The sequence below is a fragment of the Rhinatrema bivittatum genome, chromosome 8 (assembly GCF_901001135.1).
Source record: "Rhinatrema bivittatum chromosome 8, aRhiBiv1.1, whole genome shotgun sequence".
NCBI classification, from domain to species: domain Eukaryota; kingdom Metazoa; phylum Chordata; class Amphibia; order Gymnophiona; family Rhinatrematidae; genus Rhinatrema; species Rhinatrema bivittatum.
Genome location: NC_042622.1, coordinates 8,742,360 through 8,764,605, shown reverse-complemented (window position 1 = coordinate 8,764,605; position 22,246 = coordinate 8,742,360).

The following is a 22,246-nucleotide window of genomic DNA, read 5'->3' as shown; positions in this document are numbered from 1 at the left end:
TCGCGGCACGGGCTCATCTCTGCCGCCGCGTTCCCCATGGCTTCTCGTGGAGGTCAAGATGCCACCATTCTCCATGCCGACTCTCTTCGCTGAGAACCTTGGGGGCGTCCCTGATGGATGACGTCACAGCATCAGAGTACTTAAACTCCACCTTCACCCTCAGCTAGCCGACTTGGCAACGAGTTCCATTACTTCTCTATGAGCTCCCGTGCCTGCCGTTCCTGTGATGACGTTATCGGACCTTGGACTCTGGACCTAGCCTGGTACCCGCTCCTCAGGGGCCAGCGTGCACCCTCAATGGGGACTTGGTCTCCTGGCCTCCCCCGCTCCTTGGGCTGGCCCTGTGCCTTCCAGTAAGTCCTATCCTGCTGGCTCCCCGCTCCTCGGGACCACCTCTGGGAACACCTTCACCACTTGGGAGTTCTACCTCTGTGCTTCCCCGCTCCTCGGGACAGTGCCAACGTTCTCTACTGTGACTGTCCAGGCTTCCCCGTTCCTCGGGACAGTGCCAACGTTCTCTACTGTGACTGTCCAGGCTTCCCCGCTCCTCGGGACAGTGCCAACGTTCTCTACTGTGACTGTCCAGGCTTCCCTGCTCCTCGGGACAGTGCCAATGTTCTCTACTGTGACTGCCAGGCTTCCCCGCTCCTCGGGACAGTGCCAACGTTCTCTACTGTGACTGTCCAGGCTTCCCTGCTCCTCGGGACAGTGCCAACGTTCTCTACTGTGACTGTCCGGGCTTCCCTGCTCCTCGGGACAGTGCCAACGTTCTCTACTGTGACTGTCCAGGCTTCCCTGCTCCTCGGGACAGTGCCAACGTTCTCTACTGTGACTGTCCGGGCTTCCCCGCTCCTCGGGACAGTGCCAACCTTCTCTACTGTGACTGTCCAGGCTTCCCCGCTCCTCGGGGTAGTGCCCACGTTCTATACTTTGGACTACCAGTGCATCCCCGTTCCTCGGGGCAGCACCCTTGATTCCACCACCGGTCACTGCCGGTGTCTCCTGCTCCTCGGGCTGTCTTACGTCATCATCTGGAGACCTCACTCGGGCATCCCCGCTCCGTGGGTTGGCCTACGTCATCACATCAGTACCTGCTTTGCTGTGCGGCTCCACCCCCCGGGGTTGCCTTCCTGGAATACCTCCTGCACATCCTGTGTCACACTCCCCGTGCTGCAGGTCTACCTCTGGAGGTCTCCTAACCTGCTACAAACTGTGGGGATCCCTCCTTTCTGCGTCTCCTGCCCCGCTCCTCGGGACCTCTCCACTGTTCATCCCAGAACTCTCCACTGTGCCTGACCTCGCCTCTCGAAAGTGTAGACCGGTGGGGCTCCTCCCCACAGTTAGTAACAACACTCACCTCGGGCCAAAGGTCCACAAACCCACCAACCATTACACTGAGCTGCAAACCCCAAGAAGCAGACTCTGTATGCAATGCAACTCTGGAGAAATAGAACCAGAAATGCATTTCCTCCTGCGCTGCGCAAAATACAGAGGCCAGAGATGAACATTTCCCAAAGCTGAGAGAGAAAAACCAGGACTTCCCACAAATCTATATAATCCCGGGGGAAAGAGGAAGCAAAATACGTGGGATCCTGCCACCAAGCCAGACCTGAAACCGGACCTGGGACAATACGGACCAGAACCAGAACCCAAGACCTGTCCCTGATGCTCTACTTTCCAGAACCTGCAGGTTTATTTGACTTATTGTGTAATTTTGCCCTTCTTTTCCTATCTTTTATTTTAATCATTCTGTGTAAAATGCTCATGCCGATAAAGTGATCTGAATCTGAATCAGTGGCAGCACTGGCCGGGGAGGCGCCTTCAGCAGCTGGGGGCTTCCCCTTGCACTGCCCTGTCCGAGATGCTTATGGTGCGAGATGCTTATGGTCCGAGATGCTTATGGTGCAGGTGGGAGCCTGCTCGAGCTGTGCTGACCTGTGTCCTTGTGCTTTGACTTCCTCAGTAATTCTCTTGCAGATGTGGACACAGACAACTTCCTTTCCTGTCAGGACTTGTTAGGTCCTCTGCTTCCTCTCCTCATTTGTATTCCCCTCCCATCTGCCTCCATTCCCACAGTGACGGTTTCTTGGTCCATTACTGAAGTTTGCATGGCCACGAAGTCATTAGCTGCCCTCCTCCTTTATCAGTGACGCACAACAGAGGCGAGGATTTCTGCATCTACCTCTCCCATCCTTTTCTGCTCCCGCTTCATCTTCTTCCCGAGGTCTGCGTCTCAGCGCTTTTGTTGTTCTCTGACAGTTGTTAAAACGGCAGCAGATTGTGAGGAACAGCAGAAAGACCTCGTCTGGGAGACTGGGCTTCTAAATGTCAGAATTTAATGTGGACAAGGGCAAAGTAATACACTTAAGGAAAAATAATCCCAACTCCAATTTAGACAGTGCTGGGTTATGTGTTAAGTCACCTCCCAGAAAAAGGACCTCGGAGTCTCTGGACAATACCTTGAAATCTCTGGTTCAAAAAGGCAAACAGAATGGGGTAGATTTCCGAAGGATACGCGCGTAACCCGAGAAAATCTACCCCTGCGGCGCCGAGCCTATTTTGCACAGGCTCGGCGGTGCGTACAAGCCCCGGGACGCGCGAATGTCCCGGGGCATCGAAAAAGGGGCGGTCCGGAGGTCAGGGGGCAGTCCGGGGGTGTGGCAGAGTTTCAGGGGCGGTCCGGGGGGGGGCAGTCCCGAGTCCTCTGTACCGGGGGATGGTGCGCCGGCACGGGCAGGCGTAACTTCTGAAGCAAAGGTAGGGGGGGGGGATCTAGTTAGGGCTGGGGGTGGGTTAAATAGGGGAAGGGAGAGGAAGGTGGGGGGAGCGGTAGAAAAGTTCCCTCCGAGGCCGCTCTGATTTGGGAGAGGCCTCAGAGGGAATGGAGGAGGCAGCCTGCGCGGCTCGGCGCGTGCAAGTTGCGCAATTGTGCACCCCCCTTGCGCGCGCCGACCCTGGATTTTATAACACGCGTGCGCGAGCGAAGCGAAGCGTGCTTTCATTGGTTTGAGCGCCCAAATTGACGGGCGCTCAAGCCAATGAAAGCACATGGACGGGCGGGCGCCGTTACGTCAGGTGCTTCGCTGGCTCTCGCCATTGGAGCCGAGAGCCCGAACCGCGCCGCGGAGTACCTGCTGCAACATCATCGAGACTCGAGAGCCAGGAGAACCGGGACCTGCGCGGGGGGGGGGAGACCAATGGAAGACGCTTTCGCCGCCGGCTGCCCCCCGGGAGGCAGGGGAGGCGCGGTGCGCGTCTCCGGAGGAGGGGCTGCAAGAAAAGTAAGACGCTTCGTTGCTTTACGCTTTACACGTCGTTTCACCCGTCCTCTCTCCCCCCCTCCCTGCACCTTGCTGAGGGGAGAGGGGACTGGCAATCCCGAGCGTAGGAGAACCGTCCACTTCCTGGTACCTGTCATTTGAAATGACAGATACCAGCGTGGCGTGAAGCGTTAGGCCCGCGCACCCAGGATACTGTATAGCGCTCTATCCAGTAAAACGGTTCGCGCGGGCCTAAGGCTTCACGGACGCTTCTTGGACGCGGCTTGCATTTGCAAGCTATTTACATACAGGATCGAGCGGTAGGTGAGCAGGACTGTGCATGCGGCAAACGCGGGTGCGCCCGGCACTAACGCAGCTCTTCCTACCGCTCCTTACTGTATCGGCCTGTTAGGAAGGCAGTTCAGTAGTAGTCTTTCATCTTAACAGTTGTTAAGAGACACCAGATGTCTTTTGAGGTTGTCTTAACTCATTATCAGCTCATTGGTGCCAGGGAGTCTCAGGAATGAAGGGGGAAACAGAGACGGTGATAGTGTCCTGACAATTCTTGTACTTAAATTCTAGTTAATATATAAATATATATTGATTCTCGATCATCAATCATTGATCCACAAAGTCTTCCAGGGATCTAGCTCGCTGAATACAATTATCTTCCGAGGCAGGGACCAGGGACCTTCTCCCCAGTACCAGGCTGTGAATGTTGGCCAGGGTTTTCCCGCTGTGCTTGTGCCTTCCTTCCTGCATCAATCTATTGGGTCTGGCAGGAGATGGTACCGTCCCTTCTTCCCCAGGTTCTTCTATGTTCAGTCAGCAGCGTTACATGGAGCATTCCCCAAGGAGGACGGGCTTCACAGACCTGAGCCATGCAAACTTCAGCAATGGGTAACGAGCAACAAATGAGTGGATTTCTGGTTCATTAGGAACAAGAGAAACTGAAACTCGACTCGTTCCGAACATTCTTCAGGGCATTGGTTTTGGCAGATCGCATGCACAAACTGCAGTCTGCCAAAACGAAATCACCCGAAAAAAAAACTAAATGAAATTCGAAGACAAGATGTGCGGCGAAAAAAAACGAAGCAAAATAAATGAGAAAAAAAGAGCTCCGCATCCTTAATCGGGAATCCCTGCAGGGAAGCCTTCCCAAAGCAGCCAAGCAAGGAGAGAACAGCAATGTAATTACATGCAACGCCGTAATTAAATTAGAGGCAGCTTCAAACAAAGGTCTCATTAAGCGGGGGAAACGCTGCTCCCGGCTGCAAACTGAATATGGATGAATTCAATAAGAGCTGAAGGCAAGCTGCCCAGCAAGAGACAAGATGGGCAGTGCTGGGCCATGTGCTCCTCTCTCTCACCCCTTCTCTCCACCCAGCCTCCCCCCCAGTCCACTTCTGGCTGATGCAATATCTCAGGCGTAAAAACCGCGCGTCCAAACCCAGGCACCCATTTTTTGGAAGCCCGCCCCGATCCTGTATCGGGGCGGGCAGGATAATGTGGGCCCAGGCCCACCGCGGGACAGGGTCGGGTCGCGCGGAGGTCGGCGCGAGGGGGGGAGGGCGAGAGAGAGCGAGGACGCCTGGCCGTGGACGGCGATTGGTCGCCGGGGGAGTGTTGCTAGGCAACGGTCCACCCGGCGAGGTCGGCGAGGCGGCTCGTGCGTTGGGGGAGGTGACTTGTAGGAGCGCGGGTGTGCAAGCAGGGGATTCGGGCGCGTGAGCGGCGGGGAGCGGTTCCCTCCCACCCACCCTTCGGCCAGGTTGTTGTTAAGGTGTGTGTTGTCGCAGCGGGGGGGGGGGGGGGGGGGCGGATGACCCGAGCCATAGTAGTTGATGATTGTTAGTTTAAAGGGGTTTCAGCTGGAAGTGGACAGCGGTTGACAACTGGGGCTGTTGTCGGTGATGGGGGCTCCTTGCCGGAAAGTGGCGGGAGACTCCGGGCCCGACTCCTTGCAGGTTGGTGGCGGGAGTCCACCCGGGTTAGCTCCTTGCAGGCAGGTGGCGGGAGTTTACACCCGGCGTGAGAGGCGGGAACTTCGAGCCGGGCGGCTGGCATCGGCTATCCTGCCGGGGGAGTGGCGGATGGTCAGGGGTTGAAGCTGAAACGGGGGTGTGTTGTTAACAGTTAATGTGCCCGGGCTCGGGCCTCTATGTTAATAAAGCTGCGGCCTTATTTTACCCAAATGGTTGTTGATGGTTGTTATTTGGCATGTGAAAGGGTGTGGCAGGGAGCGAGTGTGGTCCTGGATGCCCATATTATAGCGCACGCACATCCGCCTCTCCCAGGGGCGCGATGGCGGATTTTAAGGAGTGGCTGCAGGGGAGGTAGGAAAACGGGCACTGGATTCGAGGGTCTGCTTTCTGGCCCTGCAGGAATATGAGAGAGAGATCTGCTCGTTTGCTCTCTGGCGTATTTCTTGGCTCTTGCATGCGTTCATTTCATTTGCATTACTTAACGCGCACATGTTTCCGTGTATTCAGGCTCTGTGTGCGTTTTTCAGAGACAGCCGGGGCTGTGTCCTCAGGCTACTTCTCTCCTCTCCCGTAGTTGCCAATCTGTTCCTGGCAGGCCCTAGAGCGCCTCAGTAGGAGGAACTACAGAAAATCAGTATTTTTTGTTTTTTAATTGAGCCCTTGACATGCGGCAAGACAACGCCAGTTCTGGGGCTGGTGTTAAATTTGCTGTGTTAAAAAGTGTGCATCGGGCACATGGCGGTGATTTTCTACATCAGGGGTAATAGCTAATAGCCTCATGAGCACTGTTAGCTATGCATTTGATTCTACATGGGTTTTGGACACGTAATCCCCAAATTGCATTGGGTGTTATGCCAGTGCCTCCAAAACATGCACCCAACCGAGCGCCGACCTGTGCGCTAGGCTGAACACATGATATTGCATCGCTCCCCGCAGAGTGCACCCAGTGACTGAAGTTGCAGCTCGGCCCTGTGCTGTGCTGCTGTGCTGCTGTGCTGTACTGCTGTGCGGCCCTGTGCTGTGCTGCTGTGCTGTGCTGCTATGCGGCCCTGTGCTGTGCCGTCAGCTCTTACCGGGAAATCTTCTTCTAAGCCACTCTGAGAAGTTGGCAGGGAATTGCTCCAAGCTGCCAACTGACCCCACATTTGCGAGGAGCCATTTGCGAGGAGACATTTGTGAATTTGCATCTCTTTGTGGTTCATTTAAAATCAGCACTGCAGATCCCAGAATGCATCAGGAGCAGGTGTTATGAACCACGACTGCCCCCAGGTCTCCTGGCAAGCAATCTATGGGTAAGGTCGTAAAAGGGAAAGTGACAACCTGCATTAGCGGAAGGGCTGATAAAAGCAGATTCGCAAGCTCTCTCCCTCCCCGTGGAGGTGCTGAAGACACGGACGGGTTCTGAATTCCAGAAAGCAAGGGAGAAGCCGAGGGGCTCTCGGAGGGGGCAGAGATAGGTCATAGGGTCTTCTCCTGTGATTTTAGGATAAAGCCATTTCAAGTTTCAGAAGTCCCGTAAAAGGCAAAACTTGATATGTAGTTGTGTTTTTTTTTGTATTTAGAGGCCTCAAGCTGTTATGGCAGGAAGCTGGCACCAGTGGCGGCAGAGAATCCGCAGGCCCTGAGATTCTGGGTCCGGCTCTGTGGGGAATGTGAAGATGCTTCTCAAGCAGGGGGATGTAGCAAATCAAACCATTTAAGTCGTAGATATGTATTCAACTTACAAGACCTAACAAAATGGGATGAAAAACACTACTTGGCCCAGTTGTAGCATTTCACATGCCCGTGGGAGCAGACATGGAGCTGTCGCACCATAACCCCGGCCACCGAGGAGGAAAAGCATTCTTTGGCTACTGAATGCGCATACATTTAATTTGAATATTGCTGCTTCAGCAGTGAGAAAAGGATTATATCGGAGAACATAAAATATTGCTGCGAGCACCCACGGTAGAAAGCAAACATAGGTGCCCTTTGAGTTTGGGCCCAGAGCGAGGAGACATCACATCCAGCTGCAAGGGCCGAAGCGAAAGCACCATTACCCCCGTAAAATTCAGGAAACAGGAGCGCAGCTCAGGGCTGCACAACCAAGGCGCTGTAAAGAGAAACCCCCAGTGTGTGACTGTCCTATTAATCTGTAAAGCACGGGCAGAGCAGCAGAGCAAGTATCCAGAGAGAATCACCGACTGAAAGCTGCCTTCCCTCTGCGGGACCGGCTCGTCCTTCATTCTGAACTCCCCACATGTGGCTTGCATTACACTGTGCACCCTCAATCTCTTCAGCGACTACTGGAAGAGCTCACTAACATCTCTCTCAAAGCCACGTTCAATGATATGGCCCACAGCATAAACGTTCTGCTTCCATCCAGTGCAAAGCACTTCCTGCAGTGCCATCCATGAACACTAAATGGGAAGCAGGATGAACACAGACTGCCATGTGTGTGCCCTTCTGCAAGGCACCTCCCGCCTCGACAGAGTTGTCAGTGCTAGCAACAAGTCTCATATTACATAACACAAAAGCACTTATGAATATGCATGTTTAAGAAGTACGTACTGAGTGAACCAGGCACAAGGCTGCTACTTGCATTAAGCAAACCAGGTGGTTGCCTAGAGTGCAAAATTTTGAGGACGACAAAATCCAGCCAGCGCCAGGCCCAGAGAGAGGCAAAATCCAGCCAGTGCCAAGCCAGGCCCAGAGAGAGGCAAGATCCAGCCAGCGCCAGGCCAGGCCCAGAGAGAGGCAAAATCCAGCCAGTGCCAGGTCAGGCCCAGAGAGAGGCAAAATCCAGCTAGCACCAGGCCCAGAGAGCAGCAAAATCCAGCCAGCGCCAGGCCAGGCCCAGAGAAAGGCAAAATCCAGCCAGTGCCAGGCCAGGCCCAGAGAGAGGCAAAATCCAGCCAGCGCCAGGACAGGCCCAGAGAGAGGCAAAATCCAGCCAGCGCCAGGCCCAGAGAGCGACAAAATCCAGCCAGCGCCTGACCAGGCCCAGAGAGAGGCAAAATCCAGCCATCGCCAGGCCAAGAGAGAGGCAAAATCCAGCCAGCGCCAGGCCAGGCCCAGAGAGAGGCAAAATCCAGCCATCACCAGGCCAGGCCCAGAGAGAGGCAAAATCCAGCCAGCACCTGACCAGGCCCAGAGAGAGGCAAAATCCAGCCAGTGCCAGGTCAGGCCCAGAGAGAGGCAAAATCCAGCTAGCACCAGGCCCAGAGAGCAGCAAAATCCAGCCAGTGCCAGGCCAGGCCCAGAGAGAGGCAAAATCCAGCCAGCGCCAGGACAGGCCCAGAGAGAGGCAAAATCCAGCCAGCGCCAGGCCCAGAGAGTGACAAAATCCAGCCAGCGCCTGACCAGGCCCAGAGAGAGGCAAAATCCAGCCATCGCCAGGCCAAGAGAGAGGCAAAATCCAGCCAGCGCCAGGCCAGGCCCAGAGAGAGGCAAAATCCAGCCATCGCCAGGCCAGGCCCAGAGAGAGGCAAAATCCAGCCAGCACCTGACCAGGCCCAGAGAGAGGCAAAATCCAGCCAGCACCAGGCCAGGCCCAGAGAGAGGCAAAATCCAGCCGGCGCCAGGCCAGGCCCAGAGAGAGGCAAAATCCAGCCGGCGCCAGGCCCAGAGAGAGGCAAAATCCAGCCAGCGCCAGGCCAGGCCCAGAGAGAGGCAAAATCCAGCCAGCGCCAGGCCCAGACAGAGGCAAAATCCAGCCAGCACCAGGCCCAGACAGAGGCAAAATCCAGCCAGCGCCAGGCCCAGAGAGAGGAAAAATCCAGCCAGCGCCAGGCCAGGCCCAGAGATAGGAAAAATCCAGCCAGCGCCAGACCGAGAGAGAGGCAAAATCCAGCCAGCGCCAGGCCCAGAGAGAGGCAAAATCCAGCCAGTGCCAGGCCAGGCCCAGAGAGAGGCAAAATTCAGCCAGCGCCAGGTCCAGAGAGAGGCAAAATCCAGCCAGCGCCAGGCCAGGCCAGGCCCAGAGAGAGGCAAAATTCAGCCAGCGCCAGGCCAGGCCCAGAGAGAGGCAAAATCCAGCCAGCGCCAGGCTAGGCCCAGAGAGAGGCAAAATCCAGCCAGTGCCAGGCCAGGCCCAGAGAGAGACAAAATTCAGCCAGTGCCAGGACCAGAGAGAGGCAAAATCCAGCCAGCACCAGGCCAGGCCCAGAGAGAAGCAAAATCCAGCCAGCGCCAGGCCAGGCCCAGAGAGAAGCAAAATCCAGCCAGCGCCAAGCCAGGCCCAGAGAGAAGCAAAATTCAGCCAGCGCTAGGCCCAGAGAGAGGCAAAATCCAGGCAGCACCAGGCCAGGCCCAGAGAGAGGCAAAATCTAGGCAGCACCAGGCCAGGCCCAGATAGAGGCAAAATCCAGCCAGCGCCAGGCCAGGCCCAGAGAGAGGCAAAATCCAGCCAGCGCCAGGCCCAGAGAGAGACGCTTTTCTGGAACTGCTACCAACAGGTAAGCTGAGGAGGGGTGCATGACCGAAGGTTTACCTAGGGCATCAAATAATCTTGCAAAGGCCCTGAGGATTTTACTCTGATATTCAGCAAAAAGTACCGGTTACACATCCTGCTGGATAGGATGTACCTCTGGCATACCCAGACTTAACCGGAGAGCTTCATCCAGAAAGTGCTGAATATCAGGGCTATCTGGCTAAAGCGAAGTCCTGCTCCCGAAACATCCTATCAGCACATCTTTATGTTTGCGGCTACATTTTGAACGGATGATAAACTTACTCAGATAAAGATTAAATGGAGACTGAGGAGGAATTTTCAAAATCAAATATTTTGCTGGGTAACTTCTGAATTACTGAGGCAAATCTTTTGAATAGGGACCTCTAATTGTTTAGCTATTTATAAACCCCCCAAAAAAAGAAATACTTGTATTGTGGCACAGGAGGTGGGCAGTCTCAGACCTTGCAAAACTGGAAGAGAATCTGAAGGATACGGGCAAGTAACATCTGAATCAGACATTAACAAGCTGTTCAGATCCATGGATTAGTCAACCGCGTCCAACAGCCCCTGCCAGGGAGGCAAAAAGAGAGACAAAAATGCAGGCACGGTGAGAAGAAAGGGAAGGTGAGAAATCAGGAGCAAAGATAGAACATGTGGGAAGAGAAATGAATTCAGGCAAGAGATGGAGGAGGAGGAGGAGGAGGCGGAAGCAGCAGGGATTCAGGGGAGAAGAAGCTTAAACTTAAGGTGAGATCATTCTCACACCCTGGGCTGTGGCGGGCTTGGCGCATCCCTGGTAAGCGAACCTACTGGGCCCACGCTGACAGCTGGCGAGCTCTCCCTGCTCTGGGACAGGCTGGAGCTTTGCCTGTACCATCCCCTGCTCTCCGCAGGTCAAGCCCTTGGGTTCCCGGGGGGGGGTCCTGCGGGTGGCCAGAGAGAACGTCCAGAAATGGGCCAGGAGTCAGGGCAGGCAGCAAACAGACAGATACAGGGTCCGGGCCAGGAGTCAGGGCAGACAGCAAACAGACAGATACAGGGTCCGGGCCAGGAGTCAGGGCAGGCAGCAAACAGACAGATACAGGGTCCGGGCCAGGAGTCAGGGCAGGCAGCAAACAGACAGATACAGGGTCCGGGCCAGGAGTCAGGGCAGGCAGCAAACAGACAGATACAGGGTCCGGGCCAGGAGTCAGGGCAGGCAGCAAACAGACAGATACAGGGTCCGGGCCAGGAGTCAGGGCAGGCTGGAAGCAAGGTGCACTGGTCAGCGGCCATAGCAGAGGTCAATACCAGGCAAGCAAGAAGAGGGCTGGAGACGAGGAGGAGGTAAAGCAGGAAGTCTGGAGGGAGGCAAGGCTGGATGCAGGAATACACAGCAATACGCATTGCAAGGCATAGGAGGGGCGTGCGGCTGAGGCCTAAATACCCCTGATGTCATCACGTGGCATCCACAGGCTTTTATGAATTGTACAGATCTATCCATTTGCAAAAACAGCGCTAATCTTACCAATCTGTGAGGGCAGCATAAGCGCATTCCCGTGTTTAACCAGCAGCAGGCCCCTGTGATTGTCCGCACTTCGTCAGGTCTGACGGTGAGATGCAGCGGGAGCTCGTCCGGCAGGGCGCCCACACCACACCTTTCCAAAATGGAGTCCACGTCCCGGGTACCACCAGCAGCCACAAGCCCCCCCCCCCCCTGCCGTCGTGAGCCGCACAGCGTCCAGCAGGGCTCTGCATCACTGCATGGAGCAGGGAGACCTGGCTGAGAGAGCAGAAGATTAAAGATGAGAGAGCAGAAACAGACAGAGATGTGGACGGGGCAGGGAGACGTGGCTGAGAGACCAGAAGATTAAAGATGAGGGAGCAGAAACAGACAGAGAGGAGGACGGGGCAGGGAAACGTGGCTGAGAGACCAGAAGATTAAAGATGAGAGAGCAGAAACAGACAGAGATGTGGATGGGGCAGGGAGACGTGGCTGAGAGACCAGAAGATTAAAGATGAGAGAGCAGAAACAGACAGAGATGTGGATGGGGCAGGGAGACGTGGCTGAGAGACCAGAAGATTAAAGATGAGAGAGCAGAAACAGACAGAGATGTGGATGGGGCAGGGAGACGTGGCTGAGAGACCAGAAGATTAAAGATGAGGGAGCAGAAACAGACAGAGATGTGGATGGAGCAGGGAGACGTGGCTGAGAGACCAGAAGATTAAAGATGAGAGAGCAGAAACAGACAGAGAGGAGGATGGAGCAGGGAGACGTGGCTGAGAGACCAGAAGATTAAAGATGAGAGAGCAGAAACAGACAGAGATGTGGATGGGGCAGGGAGACGTGGCTGAGAGACCAGAAGATTAAAGATGAGAGAGCAGAAACAGACAGAGAGGAGGATGGAGCAGGGAGACGTGGCTGAGGGACCAGAAGATTAAAGATGAGGGAGCAGAAACAGACAGAGAGGAGGATGGAGCAGGGAGACCTGGCTGAGGGACCAGAAGATTAAAGATGAGAGAGCAGAAACAGACAGAGATGTGGAAGGGGCAGGGAGACGTGGCTGAGGGACCAGAAGATTAAAGATGAGAGAGCAGAAACAGACAGGGATGTGGACGGGGCAGGGAGACGTGGCTGAGAGACCAGAAGATTAAAGATGAGAGAGCAGAAACAGACAGAGATGTGGACGGGGCAGGGAGACGTGGCTGAGAGACCAGAAGATTAAAGATGAGAGAGCAGAAACAGACAGAGATGTGGACGGGGCAGGGAGACGTGCTGAGAGACCAGAAGATTAAAGATGAGAGAGCAGAAACAGACAGAGAGGAGGGCGGGGCAGGGAGACGTGGCTGAGAGACCAGAAGATTAAAGATGAGGGAGCAGAAACAGACAGAGATGTGGACGGGGCAGGGAGACGCGGCTGAGAGACCAGAAGATTAAAGATGAGAGAGCAGAAACAGACAGAGATGTGGACGGGGCAGGGAGACGTGGCTGAGAGACCAGAAGATTAAAGATGAGAGAGCAGAAACAGACAGAGAGGAGGATGGAGCAGGGAGACGCGGCTGAGGGACCAGAAGATTAAAGATGAGAGAGCAGAAACAGACAGAGATGTGGACGGGGCAGGGAGACGCGGCTGAGGGACCAGAAGATTAAAGATGAGAGAGCAGAAACAGACAGAGATGTGGACGGGGCAGGGAGACGTGGCTGAGAGACCAGAAGATTAAAGATGAGAGAGCAGAAACAGACAGAGAGGAGGATGGAGCAGGGAGACGCGGCTGAGGGACCAGAAGATTAAAGATGAGAGAGCAGAAACAGACAGAGATGTGGACGGGGCAGGGAGACGCGGCTGAGGGACCAGAAGATTAAAGATGAGAGAGCAGAAACAGACAGAGATGTGGACGGGGCAGGGAGACGCGGCTGAGAGACCAGAAGATTAAAGATGAGAGAGCAGAAACAGACAGAGAGGAGGGCGGGGCAGGGAGACGTGGCTGAGAGACCAGAAGATTAAAGATGAGAGAGCAGAAACAGACAGAGAGGAGGGCGGGGCAGGGAGACGTGGCTGAGAGACCAGAAGATTAAAGATGAGAGAGCAGAAACAGACAGAGAGGAGGATGGAGCAGGGAGACGCGGCTGAGGGACCAGAAGATTAAAGATTCGGGAAGCAGAAACAGACAGAGAGGAGGACGGGGCAGGGAGACGCGGCTGAGAGACCAGAAGATTAAAGATTCGGGAAGCAGAAACAGACAGAGAGGAGGACGGGGCAGGGAGACGCGGCTGACAGACCAGAAGATTAAAGATGAGAGAGCAGAAACAGACAGAGAGGAGGATGGAGCAGGGAGACGCGGCTGAGAGACCAGAAGATTAAAGATGAGAGAGCAGAAACAGACAGAGAGGAGGACGGGGCAGGGAGACGTGGCTGAGAGACCAGAAGATTAAAGATGAGAGAGCAGAAACAGACAGAGAGGAGGATGGAGAAGGGAGACGTGGCTGAGAGACCAGAAGATTAAAGATGAGAGAGCAGAAACAGACAGAGATGTGGACGGGGCAGGGAGACGTGGCTGAGAGACCAGAAGATTAAAGATGAGAGAGCAGAAACAGACAGAGAGGAGGATGGAGCAGGGAGACGCGGCTGAGAGACCAGAAGATTAAAGATGAGAGAGCAGAAACAGACAGAGAGGAGGATGGAGCAGGGAGACGCGGCTGAGGGACCAGAAGATTAAAGATGAGAGAGCAGAAACAGACAGAGATGTGGACGGGGCAGGGAGACGCGGCTGAGGGACCAGAAGATTAAAGATGAGAGAGCAGAAACAGACAGAGAGGAGGATGGAGCAGGGAGACGCGGCTGAGGGACCAGAAGATTAAAGATGAGAGAGCAGAAACAGACAGAGAGGAGGATGGAGCAGGGAGACGCGGCTGAGGGACCAGAAGATTAAAGATGAGAGAGCAGAAACAGACAGAGATGTGGACGGGGCAGGGAGACGCGGCTGAGGGACCAGAAGATTAAAGATGAGAGAGCAGAAACAGACAGAGAGGAGGATGGGGCAGGGAGATGTGGCTGAGAGACCAGAAGATTAAAGATGAGAGAGCAGAAACAGACAGAGAGGAGGATGGAGCAGGGAGACGCGGCTGAGGGACCAGAAGATTAAAGATGAGAGAGCAGAAACAGACAGAGATGTGGACGGGGCAGGGAGACGCGGCTGAGGGACCAGAAGATTAAAGATGAGGGAGCAGAAACAGACAGAGAGGAGGATGGAGCAGGGAGACGTGGCTGAGAGACCAGAAGATTAAAGATGAGAGAGCAGAAACAGACAGAGATGTGGACGGGGCAGGGAGACGTGGCTGAGGGACCAGAAGATTAAAAGATTCGGGAAGCAGAAACAGACAGAGAGGAGGATGGAGCAGGGAGACGTGGCTGAGAGACCAGAAGATTAAAGATTCGGGAAGCAGAAACAGACAGAGAGGAGGATGGAGCAGGGAGACGCGGCTGAGAGACCAGAAGATTAAAGATGAGAGAGCAGAAACAGACAGAGAGGAGGATGGAGCAGGGAGACGCGGCTGAGGGACCAGAAGATTAAAGATGAGAGAGCAGAAACAGACAGAGATGTGGACGGGGCAGGGAGACGCGGCTGAGGGACCAGAAGATTAAAGATGAGAGAGCAGAAACAGACAGAGAGGAGGATGGAGCAGTGAGACGCGGCTGAGGGACCAGAAGATTAAAGATGAGAGAGCAGAAACAGACAGAGAGGAGGATGGAGCAGGGAGACGCGGCTGAGGGACCAGAAGATTAAAGATGAGAGAGCAGAAACAGACAGAGATGTGGACGGGGCAGGGAGACGCGGCTGAGGGACCAGAAGATTAAAGATGAGAGAGCAGAAACAGACAGAGAGGAGGATGGGGCAGGGAGACGTGGCTGAGAGACCAGAAGATTAAAGATGAGAGAGCAGAAACAGACAGAGAGGAGGATGGAGCAGGGAGACGCGGCTGAGGGACCAGAAGATTAAAGATGAGAGAGCAGAAACAGACAGAGATGTGGACGGGGCAGGGAGACGCGGCTGAGGGACCAGAAGATTAAAGATGAGGGAGCAGAAACAGACAGAGAGGAGGATGGAGCAGGGAGACGTGGCTGAGAGACCAGAAGATTAAAGATGAGAGAGCAGAAACAGACAGAGATGTGGACGGGGCAGGGAGACGTGGCTGAGGGACCAGAAGATTAAAGATTCGGGAAGCAGAAACAGACAGAGAGGAGGATGGAGCAGGGAGACGTGGCTGAGAGACCAGAAGATTAAAGATTCGGGAAGCAGAAACAGACAGAGAGGAGGATGGAGCAGGGAGACGCGGCTGAGAGACCAGAAGATTAAAGATGAGAGAGCAGAAACAGACAGAGATGTGGACGGGGCAGGGAGACGTGGCTGAGAGACCAGAAGATTAAAGATGAGAGAGCAGAAACAGACAGAGATGTGGATGGGGCAGGGAGACGTGGCTGAGAGACCAGAAGATTAAAGATGAGAGAGCAGAAACAGACAGAGAGGAGGATGGAGCAGGGAGACGTGGCTGAGGGACCAGAAGATTAAAGATGAGGGAGCAGAAACAGACAGAGAGGAGGATGGAGCAGGGAGACCTGGCTGAGGGACCAGAAGATTAAAGATGAGAGAGCAGAAACAGACAGAGATGTGGAAGGGGCAGGGAGACGTGGCTGAGGGACCAGAAGATTAAAGATGAGAGAGCAGAAACAGACAGAGATGTGGACGGGGCAGGGAGACGTGGCTGAGAGACCAGAAGATTAAAGATGAGAGAGCAGAAACAGACAGAGATGTGGACGGGGCAGGGAGACGTGGCTGAGAGACCAGAAGATTAAAGATGAGAGAGCAGAAACAGACAGAGATGTGGACGGGGCAGGGAGACGTGACTGAGAGACCAGAAGATTAAAGATGAGAGAGCAGAAACAGACAGAGAGGAGGGCGGGGCAGGGAGACGTGGCTGAGAGACCAGAAGATTAAAGATGAGGGAGCAGAAACAGACAGAGATGTGGACGGGGCAGGGAGACGTGGCTGAGAGACCAGAAGATTAAAGATGAGAGAGCAGAAACAGACAGAGAGGAGGGCGGGGCAGGGAGACGTGGCTGAGAGACCAGAAGATTAAAGATGAGAGAGCAGAAACAGACAGAGAGGAGGACGGGGCAGGGAGACGTGGCTGAGGGACCAGAAGATTAAAGATGAGAGAGCAGAAACAGACAGAGATGTGGACGGGGCAGGGAGACGCGGCTGAGGGACCAGAAGATTAAAGATGAGAGAGCAGAAACAGACAGAGATGTGGACGGGGCAGGGAGACGTGGCTGAGGGACCAGGAGATTAAAGATGAGAGAGCAGAAACAGACAGAGATGTGGACGGGGCAGGGAGACGTGGCTGAGGGACCAGAAGATTAAAGATGAGGGAAGCAGAAACAGACAGAGATGTGGACGGGGCAGGGAGACGCGGCTGAGGGACCAGAAGATTAAAGATGAGAGAGCAGAAACAGACAGAGATGTGGACGGGGCAGGGAGACGTGGCTGAGGGACCAGAAGATTAAAGATGAGGGAAGCAGAAACAGACAGAGATGTGGACGGGGCAGGGAGACGTGGCTGAGAGACCAGAAGATTAAAGATGAGAGAGCAGAAACAGACAGAGAGGAGGGCGGGGCAGGGAGACGTGGCTGAGAGACCAGAAGATTAAAGATGAGAGAGCAGAAACAGACAGAGATGTGGACGGGGCAGGGAGACGTGGCTGAGAGACCAGAAGATTAAAGATGAGAGAGCAGAAACAGACAGAGAGGAGGGCGGGGCAGGGAGACGTGGCTGAGAGACCAGAAGATTAAAGATGAGAGAGCAGAAACAGACAGAGAGGAGGACGGGGCAGGGAGACGTGGCTGAGGGACCAGAAGATTAAAGATGAGAGAGCAGAAACAGACAGAGATGTGGAAGGGGCAGGGAGACGTGGCTGAGGGACCAGAAGATTAAAGATGAGAGAGCAGAAACAGACAGGGATGTGGACGGGGCAGGGAGACGTGGCTGAGAGACCAGAAGATTAAAGATGAGAGAGCAGAAACAGACAGAGATGTGGACGGGGCAGGGAGACGTGGCTGAGAGACCAGAAGATTAAAGATGAGAGAGCAGAAACAGACAGAGATGTGGACGGGGCAGGGAGACGTGGCTGAGAGACCAGAAGATTAAAGATGAGAGAGCAGAAACAGACAGAGAGGAGGGCGGGGCAGGGAGACGTGGCTGAGAGACCAGAAGATTAAAGATGAGGGAGCAGAAACAGACAGAGATGTGGACGGGGCAGGGAGACGTGGCTGAGAGACCAGAAGATTAAAGATGAGAGAGCAGAAACAGACAGAGAGGAGGGCGGGGCAGGGAGACGTGGCTGAGAGACCAGAAGATTAAAGATGAGAGAGCAGAAACAGACAGAGAGGAGGACGGGGCAGGGAGACGTGGCTGAGAGACCAGAAGATTAAAGATGAGAGAGCAGAAACAGACAGAGATGTGGACGGGGCAGGGAGACGCGGCTGAGGGACCAGAAGATTAAAGATGAGAGAGCAGAAACAGACAGAGATGTGGACGGGGCAGGGAGACGTGGCTGAGGGACCAGAAGATTAAAGATGAGAGAGCAGAAACAGACAGAGATGTGGACGGGGCAGGGAGACGTGGCTGAGGGACCAGAAGATTAAAGATGAGGGAAGCAGAAACAGACAGAGATGTGGACGGGGCAGGGAGACGCGGCTGAGGGACCAGAAGATTAAAGATGAGAGAGCAGAAACAGACAGAGATGTGGACGGGGCAGGGAGACGTGGCTGAGGGACCAGAAGATTAAAGATGAGGGAAGCAGAAACAGACAGAGATGTGGACGGGGCAGGGAGACGTGGCTGAGAGACCAGAAGATTAAAGATGAGAGAGCAGAAACAGACAGAGAGGAGGGCGGGGCAGGGAGACGTGGCTGAGAGACCAGAAGATTAAAGATGAGGGAGCAGAAACAGACAGAGATGTGGACGGGGCAGGGAGACGTGGCTGAGAGACCAGAAGATTAAAGATGAGAGAGCAGAAACAGACAGAGAGGAGGGCGGGGCAGGGAGACGTGGCTGAGAGACCAGAAGATTAAAGATGAGAGAGCAGAAACAGACAGAGAGGAGGACGGGGCAGGGAGACGTGGCTGAGGGACCAGAAGATTAAAGATGAGAGAGCAGAAACAGACAGAGATGTGGACGGGGCAGGGAGACGCGGCTGAGGGACCAGAAGATTAAAGATGAGAGAGCAGAAACAGACAGAGAGGAGGACGGGGCAGGGAGACGCGGCTGAGAGACCAGAAGATTAAAGATGAGAGAAGCAGAAACAGACAGAGATGTGGACGGGGCAGGGAGACGCGGCTGAGGGACCAGAAGATTAAAGATGAGGGAAGCAGAAACAGACAGAGATGTGGACGGGGCAGGGAGACGCGGCTGAGGGACCAGAAGATTAAAGATGAGGGAAGCAGAAACAGACAGAGATGTGGATGGAGCAGGGAGACGTGGCTGAGGGACCAGAAGATTAAAGATGAGGGAAGCAGAAACAGACAGAGATGTGGATGGAGCAGGGAGACGTGGCTGAGGGACCAGAAGATTAAAGATGAGGGAAGCAGAAACAGACAGAGATGTGGATGGAGCAGGGAGACGTGGCTGAGGGACCAGAAGATTAAAGATGAGAGAGCAGAAACAGACAGAGAGGAGGATGGGGCAGGGAGACGTGGCTGAGAGACCAGAAGATTAAAGATGAGAGAGCAGAAACAGACAGAGAGGAGGATGGAGCAGGGAGACGCGGCTGAGGGACCAGAAGATTAAAGATGAGAGAGCAGAAACAGACAGAGATGTGGACGGGGCAGGGAGACGCGGCTGAGGGACCAGAAGATTAAAGATGAGGGAGCAGAAACAGACAGAGAGGAGGATGGAGCAGGGAGACGTGGCTGAGAGACCAGAAGATTAAAGATGAGAGAGCAGAAACAGACAGAGATGTGGACGGGGGCAGGGAGACGTGGCTGAGGGACCAGAAGATTAAAGATTCGGGAAGCAGAAACAGACAGAGAGGAGGATGGAGCAGGGAGACGTGGCTGAGAGACCAGAAGATTAAAGATTCGGGAAGCAGAAACAGACAGAGAGGAGGATGGAGCAGGGAGACGCGGCTGAGAGACCAGAAGATTAAAGATGAGAGAGCAGAAACAGACAGAGATGTGGACGGGGCAGGGAGACGTGGCTGAGAGACCAGAAGATTAAAGATGAGAGAGCAGAAACAGACAGAGATGTGGATGGGGCAGGGAGACGTGGCTGAGAGACCAGAAGATTAAAGATGAGAGAGCAGAAACAGACAGAGAGGAGGATGGAGCAGGGAGACGTGGCTGAGGGACCAGAAGATTAAAGATGAGGGAGCAGAAACAGACAGAGAGGAGGATGGAGCAGGGAGACCTGGCTGAGGGACCAGAAGATTAAAGATGAGAGAGCAGAAACAGACAGAGATGTGGAAGGGGCAGGGAGACGTGGCTGAGGGACCAGAAGATTAAAGATGAGAGAGCAGAAACAGACAGAGATGTGGACGGGGCAGGGAGACGTGGCTGAGAGACCAGAAGATTAAAGATGAGAGAGCAGAAACAGACAGAGATGTGGACGGGGCAGGGAGACGTGGCTGAGAGACCAGAAGATTAAAGATGAGAGAGCAGAAACAGACAGAGATGTGGACGGGGCAGGGAGACGTGACTGAGAGACCAGAAGATTAAAGATGAGAGAGCAGAAACAGACAGAGAGGAGGGCGGGGCAGGGAGACGTGGCTGAGAGACCAGAAGATTAAAGATGAGGGAGCAGAAACAGACAGAGATGTGGACGGGGCAGGGAGACGTGGCTGAGAGACCAGAAGATTAAAGATGAGAGAGCAGAAACAGACAGAGAGGAGGGCGGGGGCAGGGAGACGCGGCTGAGAGACCAGAAGATTAAAGATGAGAGAGCAGAAACAGACAGAGAGGAGGACGGGGCAGGGAGACGTGGCTGAGGGACCAGAAGATTAAAGATGAGAGAGCAGAAACAGACAGAGATGTGGACGGGGCAGGGAGACGCGGCTGAGGGACCAGAAGATTAAAGATGAGAGAGCAGAAACAGACAGAGATGTGGACGGGGCAGGGAGACGTGGCTGAGGGACCAGGAGATTAAAGATGAGAGAGCAGAAACAGACAGAGATGTGGACGGGGCAGGGAGACGTGGCTGAGGGACCAGAAGATTAAAGATGAGGGAAGCAGAAACAGACAGAGATGTGGACGGGGCAGGGAGACGCGGCTGAGGGACCAGAAGATTAAAGATGAGAGAGCAGAAACAGACAGAGATGTGGACGGGGCAGGGAGACGTGGCTGAGGGACCAGAAGATTAAAGATGAGGGAAGCAGAAACAGACAGAGATGTGGACGGGGCAGGGAGACGTGGCTGAGAGACCAGAAGATTAAAGATGAGAGAGCAGAAACAGACAGAGAGGAGGGCGGGGCAGGGAGACGTGGCTGAGAGACCAGAAGATTAAAGATGAGGGAGCAGAAACAGACAGAGATGTGGACGGGGCAGGGAGACGTGGCTGAGAGACCAGAAGATTAAAGATGAGAGAGCAGAAACAGACAGAGAGGAGGGCGGGGCAGGGAGACGTGGCTGAGAGACCAGAAGATTAAAGATGAGAGAGCAGAAACAGACAGAGAGGAGGACGGGGCAGGGAGACGTGGCTGAGGGACCAGAAGATTAAAGATGAGAGAGCAGAAACAGACAGAGATGTGGAAGGGGCAGGGAGACGTGGCTGAGGGACCAGAAGATTAAAGATGAGAGAGCAGAAACAGACAGGGATGTGGACGGGGCAGGGAGACGTGGCTGAGAGACCAGAAGATTAAAGATGAGAGAGCAGAAACAGACAGAGATGTGGACGGGGCAGGGAGACGTGGCTGAGAGACCAGAAGATTAAAGATGAGAGAGCAGAAACAGACAGAGATGTGGACGGGGCAGGGAGACGTGGCTGAGAGACCAGAAGATTAAAGATGAGAGAGCAGAAACAGACAGAGAGGAGGGCGGGGCAGGGAGACGTGGCTGAGAGACCAGAAGATTAAAGATGAGGGAGCAGAAACAGACAGAGATGTGGACGGGGCAGGGAGACGTGGCTGAGAGACCAGAAGATTAAAGATGAGAGAGCAGAAACAGACAGAGAGGAGGGCGGGGCAGGGAGACGTGGCTGAGAGACCAGAAGATTAAAGATGAGAGAGCAGAAACAGACAGAGAGGAGGACGGGGCAGGGAGACGTGGCTGAGGGACCAGAAGATTAAAGATGAGAGAGCAGAAACAGACAGAGATGTGGACGGGGCAGGGAGACGCGGCTGAGGGACCAGAAGATTAAAGATGAGAGAGCAGAAACAGACAGAGATGTGGACGGGGCAGGGAGACGTGGCTGAGGGACCAGAAGATTAAAGATGAGAGAGCAGAAACAGACAGAGATGTGGACGGGGCAGGGAGACGTGGCTGAGGGACCAGAAGATTAAAGATGAGGGAAGCAGAAACAGACAGAGATGTGGACGGGGCAGGGAGACGCGGCTGAGGGACCAGAAGATTAAAGATGAGAGAGCAGAAACAGACAGAGATGTGGACGGGGCAGGGAGACGTGGCTGAGGGACCAGAAGATTAAAGATGAGGGAAGCAGAAACAGACAGAGATGTGGACGGGGCAGGGAGACGTGGCTGAGAGACCAGAAGATTAAAGATGAGAGAGCAGAAACAGACAGAGAGGAGGGCGGGGCAGGGAGACGTGGCTGAGAGACCAGAAGATTAAAGATGAGGGAGCAGAAACAGACAGAGATGTGGACGGGGCAGGGAGACGTGGCTGAGGGACCAGAAGATTAAAGATGAGAGAGCAGAAACAGACAGAGAGGAGGGCGGGGCAGGGAGACGTGGCTGAGAGACCAGAAGATTAAAGATGAGAGAGCAGAAACAGACAGAGAGGAGGACGGGGCAGGGAGACGTGGCTGAGGGACCAGAAGATTAAAGATGAGAGAGCAGAAACAGACAGAGATGTGGACGGGGCAGGG